Source organism: Babylonia areolata, chromosome 22 (genome assembly GCF_041734735.1).
Source record: "Babylonia areolata isolate BAREFJ2019XMU chromosome 22, ASM4173473v1, whole genome shotgun sequence".
Classification (NCBI taxonomy): domain Eukaryota; kingdom Metazoa; phylum Mollusca; class Gastropoda; order Neogastropoda; family Buccinidae; genus Babylonia; species Babylonia areolata.
The window spans coordinates 42,860,296-42,866,304 of NC_134897.1; positions in this window are offsets into that span (position 1 = coordinate 42,860,296).

Genomic DNA, 6,009 nt, shown 5'->3' on the forward strand with positions numbered 1-6,009 from the left:
ACTCATTTGTTCCAAACCCCAATAACCAAAAAAGCACAAAAAACACTCTGGGGGGGTTGGGGGTTTTCCCGACGACTAAAAGGTCGACACGAAAATGCGTGCGAACGAAAAAAAAAAACAAGGAAACGACAAGACTTCTTTCCTTACTACAATTTTCCTTTTCTTCCCCCCTTTCCTCTTTTTCCACGATTATACAACTCCTTTTTTTCTCCCCCTTTTACACTTTCCCACTTTTCTTCCCATTTTTCTCACTCTCCATCTTTTATTTTCTCTTTGTTTTTCAATTTTTTTTTCCTTTTCTTTTATTTTCACTTTCTTTTTATTTCTTACCTTTTTTGTTCCTTTTTTTTTTTTCTTTATTGTTTTTATTCATTTTTTTTTTTCCCATTTTTTGTTCTTGTTTTTTCATTTCTTCACCTCAAACACCCACCACTTTTTTTTCCCAACTTTTTCTATCCTCACCAATTTCCCCCCCTCCGCTTTTTTTTTAAAACTTTTTCTTACCCTTCTTCCCATCCATTTTTCCTTTTCTTTTTTATATTTTTTTTTTTTTTCCTTCCTTTTTTGTTTTTTTTTCTCTTCCTTTCTTTTTTTTTCATTTTTACAAAGACCAATCTATTTTTGTCTTTATTTTCATATCATTTTTGATTTTTTCCACTCTTTTCACCATCTTATATCTTTTTTCTTTTTTTATTTTTTCCTTTTAACCTTATTTTCCTCATTTTTTTTTTCTTCTTTCTTTATTTTGTTCATTTTTTCTTCTGATTTTCCTTTTTTCTTTTTTTACTTTCCTCCTCTTTTCCATTTTCCCATTTCCTTCCCAGCTTTCACCACTTTTTTTTTTTTCTTCTATTTCTTATTTTTCCTCCCTCCCCAAATTTCCTTCCACCGCCCACCTCTTTACATTTCTTTCTTTCTTTTTTCATATCATTCTCAACATTTGCTTTTCTATTTTTTTTTTTTTAACTTATTTCACCCCTTTTATTTTTTTTTTTTTCCTATTATTATTTTACTTTCTTTTTCAATTCATTCTCTTTTCTTTTCTTTTCCAAAAACACACCCGCAATCTTTTTTCATTTCACTATTTTTCCCCTTTCCCATTTTTTCCATCCAACACACTCACAACATCTCTTTTCATCTTCACATGGCAAGGATGGGTGGTATCCCCGCTCTTGTTTCCCACCTCTAGCAGGTCTGGATAGAATTAGAAAAAGAAAAACAGAGAGAAGAAGAAAGAATTTAAAAAAAAAAAAAAAAAAAAAAACAAAAAACAAAATAAACCCTAGTGATATAACACCACAACCCCAAAACCCCAAAAAACACCAAACACAAACCCCCCTGATTCACACTCTAGCCTACCCAATCAAAATGCTTCAATTCTATTTTGCTGTGCAAGAACAATCATTCCAGCGCAGATTAGATGGCAATCTGAAATTTTATTTACTCAAAAATTATCACAAATTCCAAAACACCTCACAACTTCATTTCCACACCGCCAAACACATAACCAAAACTTCAACACAACACTACCATCATCAACAAATAAAACACCCACTCACATCTGACACACACCATATCCACCACAAATAATGAGAACGAAGATCTGTAAAACCTGAGTTCCAGGAAATAGCCTTACTACAGCCTAGGGTTGCCGCCTCGGCGCCTCTTTGTGTGCCTACCCCCGCCACCAAAACAATGCCCCGTTCCAGATCTTTGGTGGCTTTTTCAGGTTTTTGTTTTGTTTTTGGGTTTTGAAAAAAAGAATACAGGGGCAACCTACACCCTCTTTTTCAAAAGCAACCTCCTTTATGGTGTGGTGGTATTTCTTTTTCCTTCTTTTGGATTTTCCCCCTTTTTTACCCTTCACCCCCACTTCCACACACACATGCTGTTCATCCGGCACTATCCCATCTAACTCTAATACTTAATCTCTACCTTGAAATAATTTAGTGAATTAATTATCTTTTTTCCTTTTTTTCTTTTCCCTTCTTCCACCTTAAATTCTTCTTTTTTCCAATTTCCTATTTGTCTTTTCTTTTTCTCCTCCATCTAAACTTCTTTTCCCTTTTTTTTTTTTTTTTTCCTTTTCACTTTCACCTTTCAATTTTTTTTTCAATTTTTTCTTCCAAACAACAAACTGAAAAAAACATACTGAGACAGGTAAATCCTATCTAAAAAAATAAATCTCCCTATGGTGCGGCAAAAAAGGAACACAAAGAAAAAAGCCCGAAAAGAAGAAGCAGCCCAGCTATAAGATACCGGCGGGAACCGCAAACCCGTAAAACCAAAGACGGAAAAACTTTTTATTTTTTTTTTATTTTTTTTTTTTTTTTTTGTGATCTTCACGAGTTTCTTCCTATCTAAAAAAAAAAATAAAAAGGGGGGAAAATGATTCTATAAGCCTATAACCAAGACACTCTTCCAGACTTACTTAACTTGATCAAATTACCATTATACCACTACTTTCACTACCCACACTGTACTCCTTTCAATCTAATACAATTGAAACCAAAAAACCAAATAAACCACCCTATATAAATCAAATACATAGCAACCCAGAAATAAATACAATTACTACCCAACCACACATTAAAAAAATACCCACACTCGACCCATGTCAACTCTTGCGAACTATAGGACACTATTTTCAAAAACCACATCCCTCCTCAATCCTCACCACCAAATAACAACCCACTCCCTTTACTTGAGAATTACCAACCCATAATATTTACCAACTCACCGACGTTCCATCACAAATACCAAACCCACAATACACACAATTTCCATGAATTTTTTGTTTTCCCCCACCAACAAGCCAATTTATATAATTCTACAAATCAAAACATTCTGCATCAAAACACCACAAAACCAATATTGCTGCTATCCAGGAGTGTAGGGTGCCTCGTCCTCAGACCCAGTGGTAGATAAAAAGATGATTATTTTTGGTGAAACCCATGCAAAGAAGCCTGTTGCTGCGGCTTCTGGCTGGCCTGTGGGCAAGAAGCGAGTGCCAAAATCAGAGTGCAATGCGGCAACACAAAAAAAATTAAAAAAAAAAGAAAAAAAAAACAACAAACTACGAAACCACACACAAACCGAAGTCATAACACAGGCGAACCAAACGAAAACACAGACCTAGACTCGGCGGTCCCACAGGAGTCCAAATAAATAAAATCAATAGAGGTTAAAGCAACAGTGGGGGGGCTTTTTTCTATTCCACGTTCCTCCATATCTGTCCCCTCTCTGTGCATCCATTCCTCCTCTATTTTCGTTTTTTGCTGTTTGTTTTTTCTTTTTTTCTCGGGGCTGGGGGGGCTGTGCAGTATTTTTCTTGCTTTTCTTTGCTTGTGATCTTCCACACGGCAGATTTCAAACTGAGTACTGTTTTTATAAGGCTTTCAAGAAAAAAAGAGGCACTTTTGCTTCATCCCACCTTGGCTTTTCAACATAGTTTGCCTGTGTTCCACTCCCACTCAACACATTCATAAAATATGTGAGCTCAACTGGTAAGTGTTTGGATTCAAACCTTTCTCCCAGGGCACCAGCTCACTTGATGCAACAAAATAGTCAATTGTGCTTCAGCCTGATGGGCACACATATGTGAAACAGCCGTTTTCATCACCACAACACACTCCATTCAGAACTGACACATTACAAGAAGCACGCATCTCAAACACTATGTCTTTTGAGTGGCATAGTCAGAACCGCTGACTGAACATTCTCATTCACATAATCGTTAGTAATATTGAGACTGCCCGTACGTGCATTGAAATCACCACACAACATATAACAACACGATTCACCAAACTGTTCTATGAGATTCAGTCGGCACTGTTCGGTTGTGCACAAGGTCGACACAACAGACACATGGTCCTGTCGATAATATGGAGAGTCATATGGACAGGCATACAGCGCACACAACACCATATTTTAGCCCTTTCACCGCCAGTCAATTTTGAGTACAAAATTCCCTTGTGGTTTAAACACAGAAAAGACAGTAGCTAAGAATAGCTGGGGATTCCGCCTGCGATGTATAGAAAATATGGCCTATCCTACCACCGAACATTAAGAGCAGACCAATGAATAGTCACCTTTCGGTGACATGGGTCCTCTACCACGCCTGTGCATAAATGCGAGCTTGGCGGTGAAAGGGTTAATCACAGGAGAACACACTTTCGTCAAACTTAAACCACATCATGTTGTTCTGTGACTGGTCCAAAACCTTAACGTGTTTTTTAAGGCATGCCTGACCATAACTAGTACCCCTCCACACCCTTGGGCTGCATGTTAAATCTTTATAGCAGGACTAAAGTATTGAACATAGTCTGGGAAACAGTCTAAAGTATTTCTAAACTCTAAAAACGTTTCGGTGAAGCATACAATATCAAAGCTAGTCACGTACTGCATGAAATCTGATTCACCCAGTTTTCTGCTCAAACCCTCTGTATTCCAATTCAATATTTGCAGTTGCTTCCCAGGACAGCCACGTTTATCGTTCTTAGTTCTACTCACTGTGTCCTGCCCATTGACACCGGCAAACTGCTCCCCACTGGGACCGAAGGAAGAAATTCCAAAGGGGGGGGTCCAAAAAATGAAAAGCTGATTTGTAAAAATCGATGCGCACAGGGGAAAAATAAAAATTATCTAAAATCGAAACGTTGTGCCCGTTGAAAAAGGTCACTGAGGTAGGGGGGTTGACTGTTTTGTGATTTTGAAATGAAAGAGAGGAGAGGGAGGAGGAGGAAAAAGGGGGAGAGGAGAAGAAGGCAGACGGACAGACAGACAGACAGACAGACATAAATACAGACAAAGGCAGGAGTACTGAGAGACACACAGTCAGCTTCACAATGAATGGACATCATATAAAATGGAGACCACCACATAGTGTTCTGATGTGAATGCCAATTCCATGACCATGCTATTCTCCCTTTGGGAGGTGTGCCAAATGCTGAAAGGCACACCTGGTACCCTGTCAACAAAATGTGGTTGTAAAGCTGAATGCCGAGGTTTTACCTGCTATTGATATTGGCTATGCAATCAACAAAAAGTTGAGAACAATGTCCGAAAGTTTGGGTTTTTTTTTTAACTGCTTTGATTTTAGCAAGTGGGAGGGTTGGTCGACTGGGTTGGTGGGTGCATGTCATAAAGTATCTCTGCGTGAGCACGTGGGTGCAATATATAACACCATCCCTAGACTCGGTGAGTCGTTTTCGTGGCGAGCGGTCAGACTTGTTAACGCCCCGCTATCCGAATTTCCTGCGCTGTTTGCGTGCTGTCTGATTTTTTGGACTTAGAAACTTAGAAAGAATTTTGAGCTTGCAACTGGAGACTAGCTTTAATTGCTTATCTGTTTACAGGTTTGGCTTTGCACTTTTTTGGTAGCTTTATTTTGTTTTCATTTGTTTCTTGTCGAATTCAATCCGTTTCATTTTTTTTCTTCAATATCACTACTTGTTCTCATTGTTCACCATGTCTGAAAGAGTTCTGCCAATTTTCATCAGGAGCAGAGACACAGCCAACGCCCCTCAGTGCTGGAAGTGTGTTTGGCGGCTGAACGGACAAGCGGTCCAGGTACAGTACTAGGAGCTCAGGAAATCCGTGGTCTTTGGAAGATCTGTCCTTTGACAGCTGACGCACGGACCCTCAGATTGAGAGTCCAACTCTTTAACCATTCGGCTATTGCACCGGTCTTAGCGCGGTTCGGAACAAGAAAATAAAAACAATCTCAAACAACATGCCCTCAATCAGTGTGTGGGTCAGTTAGTGGGATTTCAATGCTTTTTTTTCTTCTTCATGTAAATGAACAAGGAATCATTAACAAATAGCAAAGAGTGGTAACTCTTTCCATTACACAAGGTATACATCTTCAAGTCAGTGATGCTTATGCTACCGATTCAGCTAGCACACAGGTAAATAAAAGGTACACTGGAACAAACCCAGACACCTTCAAGTCAGTGATGCTTACGCTGCCGATTCAGTTAGCACACAGGTAAATAAAAGGTACATTGG